Source organism: Epinephelus fuscoguttatus, linkage group LG1 (genome assembly GCF_011397635.1).
Source record: "Epinephelus fuscoguttatus linkage group LG1, E.fuscoguttatus.final_Chr_v1".
Classification (NCBI taxonomy): Eukaryota; Metazoa; Chordata; class Actinopteri; order Perciformes; family Serranidae; genus Epinephelus; species Epinephelus fuscoguttatus.
This window is the reverse complement of record NC_064752.1, coordinates 37496585-37516740: the sequence shown is the minus strand read 5'-3', so window position 1 is coordinate 37516740 and position 20156 is coordinate 37496585. Positions and strand designations below refer to the sequence as shown.

General features: G+C 39.8%; 1 pseudogene; it reads right to left on the bottom strand.

The window, feature by feature from the left end:
• Window positions 1–491: 491 nt before the first annotated feature.
• On the bottom strand, window positions 492–18926 carry LOC125897991 (acyl-coenzyme A thioesterase 1-like; annotated as a pseudogene).
• Window positions 18927–20156: the final 1230 nt, after the last annotated feature.

Genomic DNA, 20156 nt, shown 5'->3' with positions numbered 1-20156 from the left:
ACTGCAGGAAGAAGAAGAAAATCCGCACACTGAATTAGAGCTCCCAGTAGGTTTTAATGACTAAAAAAGCAACGTTTCGACCCAAATGGTCTTCCTCAGGCAACTTCAAAAGAATGAAATGGCAGGTGGCAGGTATACATATAGGCTAAGAGCCAGGTGTCATCTCACCCACGTCATCTGTCAATCAAACAATGAGACAGTCGTTCAAGTGAGCCATATATAGGCATATGATGGCTACTTAGTATGCACAAAGGATTTGCTTATCAATAAATGCAAAGAATACAGATATACAAAATAAACAAATTGTTAGTGGGGAACACATAGTACAAAAGAGACAACTTTACTATTAGACAAGAAACTTTTTAGAATTTTTTATTTTAGTAAATATTTTAAGATTTTTTATAATTTTGTAGAAACAAACAAAACAAACAAACATGGGATTGCAGTTTTAAAAAAGAGTACAGTTTTAAACAGGAACACTGCACGGAGAATAACAACACCAAATACCAGTTCACAAAAAGGGCCTAATGTCAAAATCCTCATTAAGGCCATTAGGTGACATGGTATTGAGAAAGAAGATCCAGTAGGTCTCCCTTTGAAGGAGTCTTCTTTCAATATCACCACCCCTACGTTGTTTTTTTAAAAATAATTAAATTTATAAATTTATAATAAATTAACTGCCTGTCTTAAACCTTTCAACATTTGATGTCCTTATTCATCTTGCGAAGAGGCAAATCCACTGGCATTGGCCCCAGACAGGTCAGGTGTACGCAGGGACATGTCTAGGATTTAAGGACACTCAGAGCATTCGAAGGCCCTCCTTCGTGGGGTCTGGGGGAATCCTCTCCTGCCTATGAAAAAAAATCCCTAGACTGGTCAGCGGGCCGCCCTGGCACCCCAGTGTGGGCAAGGTTTGGCCCACAAGTTGAGTATCACTGGATCAGACAATATAGAATCTGATATACAGGTTGTAGATTTTGAAGCAGTTACCACACTGGTATAGTCCTAAAGGGAAATTATTTCAAACTGTGGAAGGGTCCCGTTGGTCCAAACCTTAGTGTCCACATAGCTCAAAGTATTGGAAAGTTCATAGCCGTCATTCTGAGAGGAGTGTTAACCAGTAATTTTATCTCTGAGTCAATCCTACTTGAAAAAATTTCAGAAAATCACCAGCATTGAATGAAGAGCTATTGGCAGGGGTATTCTGTATTTGATTAACAACAGCATCAAACAGAAACTGGATTATTTTTATTGATGTTACTCAGCTAAGAAAAACATGCTGTCATAGCAGCTGAGAGTGCACGTTTATACTCCTTAAAACACTTGACCCAGGCAAGGCGAACAGTCTCCTTTTCATACACCACCAACATTCAAGCCTTTCTCAAACCCATTTGAGTGCCCTCTGACAACCATGGCGCTGATTTCATCCAAGTGCATTCTCTGGTTGTAAAAGGAGCGACAGAGTCAAGGTTCATAGCAAGGCACCATTCAGATTCAGTTTATATTGATAAGTTCTGGGAGGTCCTTTTTATCTTAAAAGTCCCCCCCCCCCACTTCTCTGAATGTAAAACTCAGAGACATGAAGCATTTTCCATCACATCTGTGATGAGATATTTTTAATGTCAAGATTCATCCTCTCAGATTAGTTTCCATAAAATCCAGGATCTTTTTCCAGGCATCTTCCTGGGCAGCAGCGTGGGGTGCAGGGTGACCTCCCCACAGAGTGAACACTGCAGATGGTACAAAGCAGGACAGATTTACTATCACTATTATTTTCCATAATAGTTAGTAGTTTCTATTACACTTGCTGGTCTGACATTAACGATGCAATCAAAAGTTATTAAATGGGATTTGGCTGAACAAAAAAATGCAGCTCTGGGACAGGGCTCACTTTTTTTGGGTTTGACACTCCACAGGACGCCTTGAGTGTGGTGTGTAAGGTGGTTCAATCAGGTGACCAGCACCGGGGTACGACACACGGGTGAACAGATGGGATTTTCCCGCAGCCTTCAGGGTCTCCTCGATCTGATGATCAATAAAACAGAGCTAAAACAACAACTAAACACTTTACAGTGAGCCAGTGGTACCATGGCCACCCTGAAACAATTCCTATAACAGCTCCCCTCTGGCAAAAATAATTACTTAAAGACATTGCTGTCTCTAAGAGGCTGTTGCATCCTCATTTTAAGATAGCTAGTTAGATTAAATATACAGTGGTATGTTGTGAAACTACACAACCTAAGGCATCCTTTGGTATGGGGGCTACTCATTGTTGGTGAGGGAAAAACTGGCATGACCAAAGGAGGTCCCTTGAACTCTCACCTCAAGATATCTGAATGAAAATGGGTTCTATAGTACCCACAAGTCTCCTTGAGAGGGCTTGTTGCAAGTCGATGTGTTCCTCACAATAAATGTACTCATTCATATTAAAGCTGTATAGTTGTCTTTTTAAGAGAGAGGACAATGATTTGAAGATCAATGAATCGCCTAACACATGCATTTCCAAAAAAGTTGGGGCGCTGTGTAAAACCTAAATATAAACCGAATGCAATGATTTGCAAATCCTTTTTGACTTATATTCAATTGAATATAGTACAAAGACAAGATATTTAATGTTCAATGTGATTAAACTGATTGCTTTTTGTAAATATACACTCATTCTGAATTTGATGCCTGCAACACGTTCTAAAAAAGTTGGGACAGGAGCATGTTTACTGTATTATATCACCTTGGTAACTGAGGACACTAATTGTCGATGTTTTGAAAGTGAAATTCTTTCCCGTCCTTGCTTGATATAGGACTGACATTAACAAAGCCCTCACAGATGTGCAAGTTACCCATGATGCCATGGACACTAACACACCCACATACCATCAGAGATGTTGGCTTTAAACTTTGAGGTAGGAACAGTCTGGACGGTCCTTTTCCTCTTTAGACCAGAGGACACGACATCCATGATTTTCAGAAACAATTTGAAAGATTTGCAAATCATTGCATTCTGTTTTTATTCACGTTTTATACAGCGTCCCAGCTTTTTTTTTAATTGGGGGTGTACATAACACATTAAAACAGGATTGTTGTGGAACCCAAAATGTTAACTGTACTGGTATTAGTCTATGTACATCAACTGTAAAATGATAAAATTAAGTATGTCAGTATGTGATTCCTTAACTCTCATATCAACAGTTTTCAGCTCGCCTATAATAAAATAGCTTAATAGCATCCTTGAACTTCAGTAATGGTTTTTCAATTCTGTGTCATCCCAAGAGATTCAGCGGCCCCATCTGGCCACCCCTAGAAAAAAATTCTAGCTGCGCCACTGCGGTGAGCTCATAAACACATGCATACTAGAGCAATACAGTGAGTCTCACAGCTAACAACTTTAAAAATCTTTTTCATTTACAACTAAAGTTATTGTGTCTTTGACTGCTCTAATGTTTGACATAACAAAGACCACATATAACTAAATACTATGAACAACATGGTTTGCACTGAACATTTGTCCAGGAATACTTTATAAATGCTTTCCAACAACAATAATTTGTAATAGTGGAAAAAAAAGTTTAAAAAAGACAGTCTACCACGTCTGCGTTCTCTATGATTGAAGCGTTCTGGTCATCTTCACCCACTATGTACATCAATGGATGGGCGATATGCTCTAACTGCAAAAGAAAAAAGAAAGAAAGAAAGAAAACACAAGATGTCATTCTGGAGCAAAGTTTTGTTCATCCATATAAAATATCAATATGCATATTGACTGTTAAGTCCTCACCTTCACTTTGCCCTTAGGATTAAGGTTTGCAGGCAAGGTGATGTCTTTGAAACTCACATAGCCTTCATCATCATACGTCCTATATTTCTTGTTACTATAAGGACAGAGAAAAACGCATCACGTATTATTTTTGATCTGTCTTTGGTGAAAATTTTGAAAACATTCTGTATGATTAACATGTTCTGCTTCTGAGCTTCATAAAGTCTGGGTTGAATACCAAAAAAGCTATTTTACTAGCTCTCCATCATTTAGACAATTAAATTAACAATAAACTGTTCAGTCTACAAGACTAAAACTACAACCATCTATGATACGGGACTGTAACACATATGCCACTTTCAAAATAAATCTTAAGAAGTGGCTAAAAAGTACACAAATTTGTAACCACAGTTAATGAGTTGATATACAACATATGTCTTTTTCTTTTCTCTCCTTTTTCTTCTATTTTATTCTATGGTTCTTTCTCTCCTTCTTTTTTGCGTTTAGTTACCACGCACTTTACAATATAACGGACTCCTACAACCAGTTAATCACAACTACAACAAGAACTATGAACTGGACCTTGCATTGCTGCAGTTTTACACTCCATCTACACACCCTCAAACAGTCCCTGCTCCTCTGGCTGCTGTTTATTATTTATTTAACTATTTATTTCTTTTTTCTTTTTCTCTTTCTTTTTCTTATTTATTTATTATTATTTATCTATCTCTTTTTTCTTTTTTTTTCTGGTCAGGCTCAAATGTTTACCATGTACTTTGCAAAGTAACTAACAGCTCTTGAAAAATAGCTCTACAGCACTTTAATTTCTAATGTTTTACATTACTCCAACACTTTAACCCCCAATGTCTCCACATCTATTACTGTCATCTATCACAACTGATCACAACCACAACAAGATCTACAGTGCCCTCCAAAAGTATTGGAACAGTGAGGCCAATTCCTTTATTTTTGTTGTAGACTGAAAATATTTGGGTTTGACATCAAAAGATGAATATGGGACAAGAGATCAACATTTCAGCTTTTATTTCCAGGTATTTACATCTGGATCTGATACACAACTTAGAAGATAGCACCTTTTGTTTGAACCTACCCATTTTTCATGAGAGCAAAAGTATTGGAACATGTCACTGACAGGTGTGTTTTGTTGCCCAGGTGTCTCCCAATTACATTGATTATTCAAACAATAAATAGCACTGAATGTCTGAGCTCAGTTTCAGATTGGGTACGATAGATTTTGCCTGTGCAGACTGCATTTAGAGGTGGAACCAACATGAAAACCAGAGAGCTGTCTATGGTTGAAAAAGAAGCAATTGTGAATCTGAGAGAAGATGGACAATCAATCAGAGCAGGTAGACCAAGGAAAACCTCAGCAGTTGATGACAGAAACATTGTGAGAGCTGTAAAGAAAGACCCTAAAACAACTGTTAGTGACATCAGCAACAGCCTCCAGAGGGCAGGAGTGAAAGTATCACAATTTACTGTTCGCAGAAGACTTCATGAACAAAAGTACAGAGGCTACACCAGAAGATGCAAACCACTCATTAGCAAGAAGAATAGGAAGGCCAGGCTGGAATTTACCAAAAGGTACAGAGATGAGCCTCAAAAATTCTGGGAAAAAGTTTTATGGACTGATGAGACAAAGATTAACTTCTTCCAAAGTGACGGAAAGGCGAAAGTTTGGAGAAAGAAAGGATCTGCTCATGATCCCAAACATACAAGCTCATCTGAGAAACACGGTGGAGGTAATGTCATGGCTTGGGCTTGCATGGCTTCTTCTGGGACGGGCTCTTTCATCTTCATTGATGATGTAACATATGATGGCAGCAGCAAAATGAACTCAGAAGTCTACAGAAACATTTTGTCTGCTAATTTAAAAAAAGATGCAACCAAACTGATTGGGAGATCCTTCATCATGCAGCAAGATAACGACCCAAAACACACTGCCAAAACAACAAAGGAGTTCATCGGGGCAAGAAGTGGAAGGTTTTAGACTGGCCAAGTCAGTCTCCAGACTTAAACCCAATAGAGCATGCATTTTACCTGCTGAAGAGGAGACTGAAGGGAGTAACCCCCCAAAACAAACAACAACTGAAAGAGGCTGCGGTGAAAGCCTGAAAAAGCATCACAAAAGAAGAATGCAAAAGTTTGGTGATGTCAATGGGTCACAGGCTTGATGCAGTTATTGAAAGCAAAGGATTTGCAACTAAATATTAAGTCTCATTCACTTTAATCTATTTTAAGTTTATATGTTCCAATACTTTTGCTCACCTAAAAATTTTGTGTTCCATTACAAATAATGCTATCTTCTAAGTTGTGTATCAGATCCAGATGTAAATACCTGGAAATAAAAGCTGAAATGTTGATCTCTTGTCTCATATTCATCTTTTGATGTCAAACCCAAATGTTTTCAGTCTACAACAAAAGTAAACGAATTGGACTCACTGTTCCAATACTTTTGGAGGGCACTGTATGTACTGGACTCTGCATTGCTACAGGCTAACACACTATTCACACACCCCATACAGCCCCCTCTCCCCCGTCTGCTCATTACCTGGTTGCACCCAGAAACAGGGCGTAAAGCATATACATACTTAAGGCACTGGAGGCAATATGATGTGTGCAATACTTCTGTTATGTGTCGCTGACTCTATACTGCAACGATAAGACTGTTATATTTTATGTGTACTGTATTGATTTTATACTACCTTTTAGGAACTATGCTGGTAAACATTTGGCAGGGGGACTACCAATGTAAATCAGCCCCTGGCTGCAATTGGGTGCGTCTGCATTTTCTTTTTTCTTTAAAAGGAATGTTTATTGATGTACACTGTCCCTTCTTAAACAAATAAACGTTATTGTATTGTAACTGTAGTCAATAGACTTCACACTTGATACTAGATCAGATCAGATCAGACGGATCCTTGCAATAACCCCACAGAGATGTCATAACAGTAATATCCTACAAGCTGCATCTCTAATTACTATTTACCTATCAACGTCTACAGTCCTGCCATCTGGATCTGAGAGCTTGACGATGTTTCCTACTGGGCCGTTGATACAAATCAAACAGAATGGCTGGAGGGGAGAACAATAGTTGTTTAAAGTCAAAGTAAACTCACCAAAATCTCTATTCCTCAGCCTAAACTATATATCCATAGTGTTTTTATAGCTGTTCATTCTAGGTGTGATATTTCATGTACATGAAGCTTAGTATGTATGTATGTATTGTGTGCTATGTAACTGTCAATTCAGAAAAAGGTGACAGAGAGAGACCTTTCTGACATACTTTGACACCAGTCTGAGTGGCCATTCGAAGAGTCAAGTAGACTCCATAGGAGGAACCGATGATCCCAATTCTGTCGGCACAGACCTGAGGATGATCTTGAAGGAGGTGGAATGCTGACTGTGCAAACAAAACAATTTTTTTTTTTTTTTTTTTTTGAGGTGATGACAAAGTCATGAAAGTAAATGTGAGTTTTATTTAAGTGAGACGTACACATGTTGCAGAGAAAACATAGCATATAATAGGTTAAAGCCTCTCATCTTACTTTGAAATATGGATCACCAACATTGATTCTACTTTGTGGGCCAGGCAAATCTTTGTGTTTGAAGTAGGCAAGGGACAAGCTAGCATAGCCCCTGGATGCAAAAAGGGCGGAGCGGTACTCCTCCAGTCCTCCACCCATTCCCCACAAGTCCAGCATGGCTGGAAATGGGCCAGGGCCTGCAGGAAATCAGTACAGTAGGTGCTGTTCAGAGGACACAGTTTGTCCAGGGCAGTCTTAAAATGTGTGAGTGAGTGCTTCAAATCTCGTGCTCACCGGGAGGTAAAAACAACGTCCCGACAACTCCATCCTGGCGAATCTCTTTTCTCTGTACACCAGGTGCCATGTACCAGCGCTCAGTAGTTACAGCAGCCAGCTCGGTGCTCTGTCTCTCACTGGGTGAAACGTGGCCCTCCAGTAAGGACATGAGCACTATGTATGGAGTCTCTACATTTTTCTTTCTCAGCCTGTCAGAAAGAGCACATTTCAGTCAGGAAATGAAACAATAACAGTAACAGTGTTGGCAGAGAAGTTCAGCTTTGCTACAAGTGTATAAGACGACACACAGTCAGGTTTGATGCCACAAACTTGTTTTAAATTTTCTTTAGCTCTCAGTGAGCTTGTTTTCACCACCTGCCTTAAACCTTCTCTTGAACCAGGAGCTGGCTGCAGTCCCCAGAACAGTCCCATTGGCTCACAGCCCAAATATGAACCCCCGACTGAATGATCCCTGGTCACTATTGAAGAGACAGAAAGAAAGAGAGGAGAAAGATCAGCAGCTGCCTGCATAAAAGTCTAAATGGTTCAAATAGTTTAATTTCTAACAGTTGTTTTCATGATACACAGATTCAATGTTAAAGGACAGTTCATCCCAAAATCAAAGAAACATATTTTTTCCTCTTACTTGTAGTGCCATTTATTAATCAAAGTTGTTCTGGTGTGAGTCACCAAATGCTGGAGATAAATAGGTTCTGTGGATACCCATAAAACTCCCCCTTACAAAGGTGCCCACTTTATGCTGGTCCCATGAATTACTGGGCACAAATTATGCACTTCTTTGCATAAAATATTTATCACAAATCTATGTAAAAACTTGATAAACAGTGCTGAGCTGCATCTCAAATTGTTAGGTTTCCAGCTTTCAGGTGATATATACAACTTCTATGTGGCATATTGTTGACCTGTTATCTCCCCTAAAAGATCCCCAGACCCCTCCCAAAAAAGACAAAAACAGGTCTACAACATGTGGGGCTCAGACGGTTAATTGTGTGCTGCCATTTTGCCTCTTTGACCACACTGTTGTAACAGTGCAGCACTGATTTTTAAGAAATAAATCTAAAAGTCAAGTCATGATAAACTACATTTCTTTGCATTACTTTGATTCCCAATCAAAACACTCACATTGTTCATATGGACTGTTTTAAAATGCAAAGTTCTGACATTTTAAACCTGCGATAAAAGTGTGATTAATCACGATTAACTGTTGAAATTCAGCGATTAATTGCAATTTAAAAAAAATTAATTGTTTGACAGCTCCAGTAGGAACTATTTTCTTTCTACCAAACTATACCCAGAGCCCTTGAATAGAGAGTCGCGTCATCTCCATTCACTCTAATGGGCCATTTTTTTCACAGCAATGGCGGTTTGCGGAGCCTCTCAATAGTTCCCGGAAGTAAGCGGCACATGCTAGCAGCGCAATGGAGTTACAGCAGAAAAGACCGGCTGTGTTGTACTTTTAACGGGTAAGATGTCCAAAGACTCAAATTTTACATTATCAGCACAACTTATCTAAATTAACATGTGCATTAAAGCTTGTTAGTGGATTATCCCCCATTAAATTAGTAGATTTATGCAATGTTAAAGATAAGATAACAGATTAGGCTAGGACACTGTACATACTGTACACACCATACAGGTAATGCTAACCATGAACAGTCTGTTAGTTTTAAATTGTCTTCTCCTAAACCATTTTATCTAACATTGGCAAGTTAGAGTGCTTCCAGTCCTGACTTTTTGCGATTATTGAATATTAGCTCAGTTAAATATGACATTGCTGCGTGATTGTTGAGTGGAGGAGGTGAAATTAAACAAAAACGTAACTTATGGTCTGTTTTTTAGGCTTTGTGATTCTGTTGAGTATACCTGTCTATAATATGTTACAGCTCAGCTGATATTACACTGATAGCGAAGTGAGGGAAGTTTGAGGACCTGAATAAGATTTAAAACACAAGATTAAGTAATTTTGATAAATGAAACATACCAAGCTAAATGGGGAATTATTCTAAATACCAAATGTATGTATATATTACTGTATTATACATATGATCATGCTAAACATATATTCTATCACAGTATTAGATATGTAATCTTGTATATTTGTAACCTGCTGTAGGAGCACTGGGTGGTGGCGGAGCCGTGATGCTGCAGGACCACTGTGTGAGAGAGGACGCTGCAGATAAGTGCTGAGTCGATCTTGGTGAGACTTAAAACTTAACAAGGTGTGTTTCAAGTGGTTCCAGAGATAAGGAATCATACTTAATATGTATTATACTGCATTTTATATTAATTATATAAGTAATTATATTGAATATAATATATGATATACAGTCTTGGGCAAGTTACTTTGAAAATGTAATAAATTGCATATTACCAGTTACCGTCATTATAATATTATAATATTAGTAGGCATTATAAAATAGAAGAGGGTCATGTTGTTTCATAGCGGCTAATTAAAGCACATAGTTTTAATTACAGTTCATTAACTTACAAATCCAGTAGTGGGCGATATTGTATAGTCTGATGAAGGCTCTCCTCTGGAGTGCAGATCTGACCGATTCACGCATTCACATGTAGTGGTTGTAACTTTGTATTAAAATCCTCTGCTTATATAAATAACAGTGTGATGATATTAAACAATTAAATAGCCTAGACCTTTTCAAATAAACAGGTAACTGTGGACACAGGGACGACCAGACACAGGATCAAAGTCTGATAACTTATGAGATAGGGATGAATATTTGAGAGCCAGTCATATGAAACACAGTAGGCAGATGCTGAGGTTAGCACAACAAAAGCAAATTGGCTTGCCAGTCAGTCACTATGACAAGTGCAAATTAATACACCAGAGCTGGTAGACCCACCTGCTGGTTTCCAGTGTGCTGATCAGTTACAACAGCACCCAACACTGAAATATAAGTAAACATTTTAAGGAATTATACTGCAGTGATGCTGCATGCCTCGTGTCAGGAGTGCTGCAGGATGAGGACCATTCATGTTACAGTTCAGGAGTGGCAATAACAATGATGTTACAGGTCCAGGGGTGCATTGTGGTGCAGGGGTGCTCACAGCATGATGCACAAAGATGGTGGGAATTAAATCTGCTCTAAGCTTTGTCTTGCCCTTTTTGGTCTTGGCAAACTGGTCTGCACCAAAATGTGCCTGCAGTGACTTCCCACACACAACTCACTTTTGTCTACCCACAGACATATCCCATAGTGGTTGAATGCAAACAGTATTCGGGAACACTTTATACATGAGACAACTTCAAACAAATGCAATTAAAACTGATGCCACTTGTCATACTTGAGCCTTATCTCACAAGGCAACGTCAGACCCAGGCATATATACGTGTGCCTAACCATATCTCCTCTTTCTTTTTTTTCTCTTTCAGCACAAGAACAACAGGGGGATGCAATGGAGCCTGAACTCACCCGCAATGAAACAACCCCCTTACCCTGAGTCTCAACTCTGTGGGTTTTGCAAGCCTTTCTCTGTTCCTTATTTTTAATAAACCAAACACTGAGCTTCCCAATAGTGATGTCTTTGTTTGTGGAAATGTGCTAATGCAGTATTTGAGAATGATAACCTTACATATTTTTGTTGTTGTAGTCTGTAGTGAGTCTCAGGTTACTCCTGCTGACTTAGGCCAAAAAAAATTTCTCATCTCTGTGTCAATGAAGAAATTGTGCATGTGTACCTCTCTCTCTAAACGACTGGTACATCCCCACACAGCACCATGGTGGAGACTGAGAGAACAACACAGAAGGAAGGGCACAGACAAAGTGCTTGACATCCAAGTCATGTTTCTGAGTTTATTAAAAATTAATTTGTTATAGTAAATAAGTACATAGTAAAAGACAAAGATACATAAAATATATATGTCTATAAACTGCTGCTGCTGTTGCTGCTAGCCCAGTGACCCATTGTGCTGTCACTTGACAGTCATTGGTAGTCACCCGTAGGTCTCCTTCTGTCCCACTGAAAGTAATTAAGATAACAATAGTTATAAATCATTACAACCATTACATTATCAATAAATGTTAGGATGTGATTACTCTTGACGACCATACAAGACTAAGGACAGAATTGAAAACATAATTTAAAGCAATAAAAGCAACATCCTGTTTCACCAAGTTAAGGAAAGACTGACATACTTAAACAAGGCAGACACTAATATATGTTATATACACATTACACATAGTTATACTGTGTAATAATACATTTCTATCATATAATTATGCTATGTCATTAATATTATACTGGCCTGTATACATATATAAATACATATCCTTATCTGCATCCCTTATATTTAAACTGTGCACTGTGTACATACTGTGTAATATTCCTGTGTGCAATATTTTGCCACTTCCTGTGGGATATCTATACATTCCTATATTTTTACAGTAAGAATACTACACATGCATATTACACTCATCCTGTGCAGCTATTAATCATGAGCATACAGTATCTGTTTCAGTGAAAGGTGTATATGGATTTTCTATTATTTTCATTAAGTCTAATTTGTATTTAAAAAATGTTTTATCCTTTTTCTATTGCCTCTGCTCTGAGCTGCTGTAACGTGAATTTCCAAGGTTGGGATTAATAGAGTCTTACCTAACTGTAGTAAACTAACACTAATCTTCAAATATTAGTACATTTTACTTTAAAAAACAACATAAAGATGTAACTGTTTATGGCGTGCTACATGTATATTACAAATAAATGTAGTTATTGACAGCTACTTACCAAAAATTGGAGTTCTGTCTTTCAGTATTATGTATTTAAACGCCCACCAGTAACTTCCGGGAACTATCCGAGGTCTACATGAGTCACGTGACGCACAAACATTTTGGACTACCGTTGTTGCGACTCTGTTATATTCTACGGCACTGACTATACCCACCCACTGTAACACTGTGCTGAAGGAAGCGTGCATCTACTAATGGACAATAGCAAATGTGTTATAAAATGAGATTGTTTTCTTTGAGCCATTGAGCAAGTGTTTCATGATAATCTGTGTTACTGTTCACTGGTGCACAGTAAATATGCTCTGTTCTTTCAACATTGGCTGGTGTTGTTAATGTGCTAACTGGCTAACTAGTGCCAAGATGGTCTTCCAGTCTGAATGACCAATACAGAATGCCGCCATCTGCTGGTGTGGAGAATCATTTCCTCAGAACTTTCATGCTGGTTGACCGTCGGCTATAGTCTTTGCAGTGTGTGCTTGTGTAACTTTTTGGCCAAGACACTGCCAAAGGTGACGCAACAGTTGGCTTTTGTTGCCACTGGTTCGTTAATGTCCGTTTGGTGTGTCTGGGCCTCAACGTTAGCTTGCGCAATGGTGGTAAGTGAGCTAGCAGTAGATGAATGCTTCCTTCTGTGTAGTGATACTGTTCACTGTTGGAAAGTGTAGATCAGAAGAGAGAAAATAATTCCTGCATGAAACTGCTCACAACGGGTGTGGTTTAGGTCATGACTTCTGGAAAGAGACACTGATGTTGAGTTTTGTTGAAGTGATGCTGAAGTATGTTTTGGTGCTTTAAGCACCACAAGCCAAGTGCCATCTAGTTCCATTATATTTGAAAGAAGGCAGACATCTCTACAGTAGATACCTCCAACACTGGGCAACTCCCACCAAAACAATCTAGACTGATAAATAGCTCCTACAGGCAAGAGGAAAAATAGCCTACGTATTTTCAATTTTAGGGTAAATTGTCCCTTTACATTCATCAGCTCTATTAGTTAAAACTTAACACTTGATTCAGCCCAATTGCTCTTTTAGTAGTTCATATCTCTTTTTAATTTTGAGTAACTGTTTAAGTTTTATTAAAAGAGATGTGAACACTTATCTACCTGAATGGTGGGTCACTGAAATAGAATTCAGGTTTAATCTCATAATAATAGTATTTACATTTACTTGAACCCTTTTTTATGTCTACAATGCGACTATTGTGTTTTCTTTTACAAACTGTAACAAGTTAATACATTACATCTGGAGTAATTACATTATTACAACAGCATTACATATAATCCAACAGATAATATATTGTACTAGAAAACTCAGCATGACTCACAGTTGACAGTGCCATCTGAATTTGTGTTATAATGGCGAATGCCTCCCACAGGTCACCATCATCACTGTGCATTTGTGTACACACTGTGACAGGACTGTGTGGGGCAGGAAACGTCCTTTAATGCTGATCGGTTCATCTATGAGGGCACGAGCAGGAGCAGCTGTCAATAGAGGGGCTGGTCTAAAGCTGCTTTTCCACCGAACTCCACCTACAAGAAAAATATACCTGTGAACTTTAAGGTTTTACAAAAGAAATTGTGATATGTACTGCAGATGACAATTTATTTTAAATGCTCTGATGTCAAAGTATTAGATTTTGTATCAAGTATCAGAGAGCTGATAAAGATCCAACAGACCTTGATGTGGAGAAATTCTAGATTTTTCATGCATATGGCAAAATTTTTGTCCATTTGTCACTTACATACTTCCCTCCATACACAGTCACTGGGAGCAATTTTAGGTTTCTTGAGTGGCTCAGCAACTTTCTGGTGGGCCCTGGAGTGCCATAGAGTAGGCTTTAGGAGGTCCTGCCAAATGGTTTGATTTTTTTTTCTTTGCTAATTATTTTTAAATCTAAATGTGCTCAAGACTTAACATAAATGAAAACCATGGCGACCGGGGGAGAGAGTTAGGGATAACGTTAACAGCGCTGTAAACAGCCGGCCAAAAACAACAGAGAGTCACAGAGGAAAAAGCACATTTTCACATCTAACGCAGTGAATCGAGGGTTAATTTTGATCAGTCCACAGCTGTTGTTTGCTGGAACAGTGGACTAATGAACTAAACAACTAAGAAGTCTAACCAACATGGCTTTGGTGAGTTTTATTTTGTTTCTGTCAAATTTGTATTAGTGTTTTAATTGAGCATAGTGTTAGTTCAGACAGGACACAATGTCAAGCCCAGCTCACACATCAGTTGATCTCAAACAGCCCAATCAACTGATGGAGCAGCTGACTGATGGAAGGGAGTCAGCTGATAGATCACATGATTCCTTTCTATGCAACCAACTGGCAAATCTCATTCAGCGCACCCTTTTTAAACTGCTCTGGCCTGCCTACTGTTGCTGCTTCCTCTGCAAGCTACTTTGCAACCTGCCTCCACCCCAGCTCCTCCTTTTCATGTTGTGTCTGACTTATCAGTGTCATCTGTTCTGTTCCGTGGGGTCTTTGCTGCTGCTCTCCCTGCTTAGGCTTTCCATGTAGGCGCATGGAAAGGCAGGGAGGTGAGTTCTCTCTGCCTCAAGGCTTTCCTCATTTGCACGTGGAAGGGTAGACAGGTTTGCTCTCTCCGCCTTAGGGCTTTCCACGTAGGCACACAGAAGGGTGGAGAGGTGTGCTCTCTCCACCTTATGCTTTCCACGTAGGCACATGGAAGAGGCTTTCTGCATAGGCCTGAGGAAAGGCATAGAGGCCCCAGAACAAAGCCATACCGCCAAATATTAAACTTGAAAATTGAAATAAAGTTTTCTTTGACTAAAGTGTTCCTGACTAAACTGTGAGTTAACAAGACAGTGAAGCTAGTCTTACTTTGGTAAAAGAGGTAAACCCAAATTCAGAAGGTGTGTGTTGTATTTCGCTGTTCAGTAAGAAAAGTAAGTGTAAGAATATTACGTTTCTTGGCATTTTTGAGGATATTTAGTGTATTTATTAGACTGAAACACAGCTAAGTTGCCAGTGGGGGGTGGTTGGGTAGGGTTGTGGCAACACCACACACAATCTGGAAATCCATTGGTAAAAAAAAAAAAACAACTTTTTTTTTCCTCCTTTACCTCTGGAGGCACAGCCCGGAGTTTTTCAACTAACGGAAGTGCAGGGGCCTCACGCCCTTCACTTCCGGCGGTGCCGCTAGGGAATCGCCGTGTTACAAATGCTTTGGGTAGAAAACCAGCAGAGTTTAGCTATATATTACATTTTTCACGTCACTATATCACCGTGTAGACTAATCTGATGTTTGTTAAGTCTATAAACACAATGACTGAACAAACATTATTTCTGTGTGCACGTTTTGTGAATAATAACAATAATAACATCGTAGATTAGCTGGGCTAACTGTTAGCTGTTAGCCGTTAGAGGTGTCTGTAATAACCATAGACTGTATAAAAATAAGGTAATAACTCAATAAACGGTTCGTGAATAAAATATTTTTTCCAGCGGATATCTTAGTAACTCTAAATTGTCCGTAGGTGTGAATGTGAGCGTGAATGGTTGTCTGTCTCTATGTGTCAGCCCTGCGATAGTCTGGCGACCTGTCCAGGGTGTACCCTGCCTCTCGCCCGATGTCAGCTGGGATAGGCTCCAGCCCCCCCGCGACCCTCAAGAGGATGAATGAAGATATCTTAGTTACAACATGATTGAGCTAGTAAAGCAGTTTTGTGTTGCTATGTGTGGCATTTATTCAGTTATGGGAAATCACGATGTCTAGAAAGCATCAGACTGCAGCTGACAGGGACAGCTAATGGCTGCAGCAAAGCTAACATCAGGACGTCATCTGCTAAAAGCCTCCCGTTGTTGGATACGACATGAAACTACTCCAGTTAGCTCAATCATGTTGTAACTAAGACATCCGCTGGAAAAAATATTTTTTTTCACGTTGACGAGACGGCATTTTGGGTGGAGCAGTCGGACGTGGAGCTTGCTGTTTCTGTAGATACACATTTCCTGGGGACACCTGCATGTCTCGGCCACGCCCCCTCCATTGTGATTGGCTAAAGCACAACATCATTCAAACTCAAAGCCCCGCCCTCCCCTCCTCTCTAGTCGTCTTTCACAGAGGGCTGCCGACAGAGTCTACAATGTAGATTGCAGAATCTGTCTTTAGAGATTACACCACAAACAATATCTTCAAATACCATATACCATGAAATTTCACTAAGGTATGAAAAATAGATACTGTCCAAGCCTAGGACAGACAAACATGTTTTGCCAGTGTTCCAGTGGCGATTGCTTTAAGACTGCAAGGGAAGCTCAGCTTCCCCTAAAATATCAAGAAATAAGTGGTCAAATATGTGCTGTTGTGTTTACATTTCATTGACTAAATATGCGCTAGAACGCGTTCAACTTTTGTTCAGAATCAGCTACTTATCACAGGTCACTGACGCGACATTCTTCTCATTCATTCCAAAGACTTCAATGGGGAAGCATAGAGTGGGTTGTTCCACTGCAGCGAAACTAGACAGTCATTGGATAAATGCTCGGTTTTGTCCCGCCCATCGGACGCTCAGCGTCTCTGGGGGTCTATGGGGCAGTGGGCTGGCCTTGGCTGGCCTGGACGCTGGGCTTCTGCATGATGATTGGATGATCTGTCTGAGGCTGAATCCCTTTTTGATTGACAGCGAAATGAGCGAATCAGCGATCTTGAAATATAAACCACCACTGGAACATTTTTCAAGTTTCATTCCGTTGTTCCGAGTTGATCTGGAGACTTTTCCAATCCCCTTAGTGACTTTCTCTTTGTTAAAAACGACAAGCGACAAATCTAGCATCTTTTTCTGGTGTTATTGGAGACTGTACTCGTGTTTGGAGACTCTGACTTCTGTCGCTCTGCAGTTACTGTCCCCAACGAGCAGTGGGTGCTGTGAGCCCCTCCACCATCCCAAAGCACTCACAGACGGTAAAACTAGCCTCGCACAGCAGCCCCAGCAAGCGAGCGAGCTAGCAGGCTGCACATAATAGCAGACAATTTGAATATTGTCAACCGGATTTTGGCGAAGCCGTTTGATAGTCTTCCTTAGGAGGAGAAACTTAGAGTTAAACAGCAGGACAGATCAACACCTCAGATTGATTTGGTGCAAAGGGTGGGGAAAGTAACAGGTCTTTTCACCCATCTGAAAATCTTTGAGGTGTGTTTTGCTGTGGTTCTGTGGCATGAGTGTGGTTGAAAAACAGCTTCAATTAAATGCTCCTTTTATAAGTTACTGCCTCGCCACAATACGACAACTATTATGATGTAAACTTAAAGTGAGCTTCCCCTGTTTGCAAGACCAGCAGCCGCCACTGCAGTGTTCACTAGCTAACATTATGCTCCAGTTTATTTTTTCTCCTGTTTTTGCCATGTTATGTTTTCCTTTGTCATTTATTTGGGAAGGGGGTCCCCTGAAGTACTTTAATAATCAGAAGTGTGCCTTAAATAACAGAAGCTTGAGAAGCTCTGGTGTAGCTTAAGGTCACTTTAACATGTGGACATGAGGAGCTAGGAATCAAATAATAACACAATAAAGAACAACAATCTTACCCACAGCACGATGCAAACACGCCAGGCTCCTGTGTACACCGATGCATGGTATCATCTTGGTTTCTATGAGCTGCCGTATTGTTGTCAAACACACATGAGCTCTGACTGTTATGGTGTTTCTGTCTCCCCTTTAAAAAAGAAATGAGTGGAGGTCAAACACCAAGATACATGGAACATTCCAGAGTCACGTCTGCTTGGTGAAATAAAGTCAATCTGTCCAGTCAGTGCAGGTGTAGAGTTACACATTAAACCTTACTGATCTGCTGCAAAGGTCAGACTCAGGGTTGCTCCCCCTCACACATTGGCCTAAATAACTTCCACACCATGTGTTGGAAAACAGTTATAATGAGCTAATTTATGACTGGCTAAGTTCTGAAAAATGTGGAGTGTACTTTACAAAAGTGTCCTTTATTTTTGTAAAAAGTAGCAATATTGCAATTGTATAGATGTAATCAACACTTCAGGGACTGCAGATGGAAACTAGCTAAAAAGCTATAATCTGGCGCAGTGCATCTTTACTCTGTTGAGTCCAGTGTTCTCTGTACATGGTCCCTGATAAAAAATAAACGAGAAAAAAAGTCTCAAGAATAAAAGTACTTGTTATAAAGTTACAATGTGTTTATTCTCTAATTATATTAACGTTCCTTTTTTATTGTTGAGATGTGTAAGAACACATCTGTAAATACAGTAACATTTTATATCACATTTTACATACTGAACAAGAATTTTAAAGTAAGTAAGCTGTAAATGTGGTGGAGTAAAAAAAAAAAAAAAAAAATCAACTAAAGTAGGAGTATCCCAGAAATTATTTAATCACAATAGCTAGTGTAAATATAGTCTGGTCAAGAAGGCTCACCTGACTTCAGTGATCCAGCTGACTTTGCACCTCCAGCCTCGCACTGTTGTGTTTACACACGCTGAGTAACGTGCACACACACGGCTGACACAGAGTTTAATGTCTCGGAATGTGCAGTAAATCAAAACGGGAAATGTTTGCAAAGCAAACACGTCCCTTACAGAACGCAACTTCCTCTTCTTCTTCTTTGATTTTAATGATGGTTTGCATCCACAATGTCGCACTACCGCCAACTACTGGATTTTAACTAAAATCTCATAACCCCTTTCCACCCATTTCATACTCTTCTATATATTCTCTGTTTTCCAGGTTTTTGAGAGAGAGCCTGAACACGTCTCTCCTTGCTTAATCAATGATTATGTCAATTTTCTTAGATTTCCCTTCTATTCCAGCAGTAGTTAATACCACAAAGCCGCTCCATGTTCCCACTGAAGACAACCAAAAAGGTAGGTAGATAGATAGATAGATAGATAGATAGATAGATAGATAGATAGATGTGCATGTGTTTTGTGGACTTGGAGAATGCTTACAACCATGTTCCACAGGGAGTTGTGTAGTGGGTACTGTGGGAATACTGGATAGGCTACCCGTGTCGCTACTGGGTCCTTGTATAACTGAAGCGAAAGCTGTGTCCACGTAGCCGGCACAAAGTCAAACATGTGTCCAGTGAGTGTTGGCCTCCACTGCCACTATTTGTGACTTTCATGGACAGAAATTTAAGGCGCAATCAGGGGTGGAAGGAGTCTGGTTTGGGATCTTTGAATTGCATCTCTGCTCTTTGCAGATGATGTAGTTCTGTTGGCTTCATCACACCGTGATCTCCAGCATGCACTGGGGTGGTTTGCAGCCGAGTCTGAGATTCAGCACCTTCAAGCCTGAGGCCATGGCTCTCTGCCAGAGAACTTAAGGTAGTGACTGAAAAAATGAGATTGCGGATACAAGCTGCTGAAATGAGTTTCTTTTGTAGGGTGGCTAGGTTCAGCCTTAGATAGAGTGAGGAGCTCAGACATCCGGAGGGAGATGAGGTGGTTCGGGCATCTGATCCTGGGGCCTCCCGTTAGAGGTGTTCCGAGCACGTCCAACTGGCAGGAGGCACCAGGGCAGATCCAGAACATGCTGGTGGGATTGCAGATCTCATCTGGCCAGGGAACGCAGAAGGATTCCTCGGGGGGGGATAGCGTTGCTAAGAAGAGGGCCGTCTGGAGTACAACCTGGCCTCAGACAACCTGACGAAATTGGAATGGAAATGGAATTGAATATAACAGTATAAGCGACGTATAGTAGTATATGGATTATCTTTTTTGAAATATATTTTTAATCCTTTGGTTTTCAAAACTCTTTTGCAAGCAACAGATTCTATATTTGTAGAATACATTTGTAGAAACCCCTGAGGACAAATAT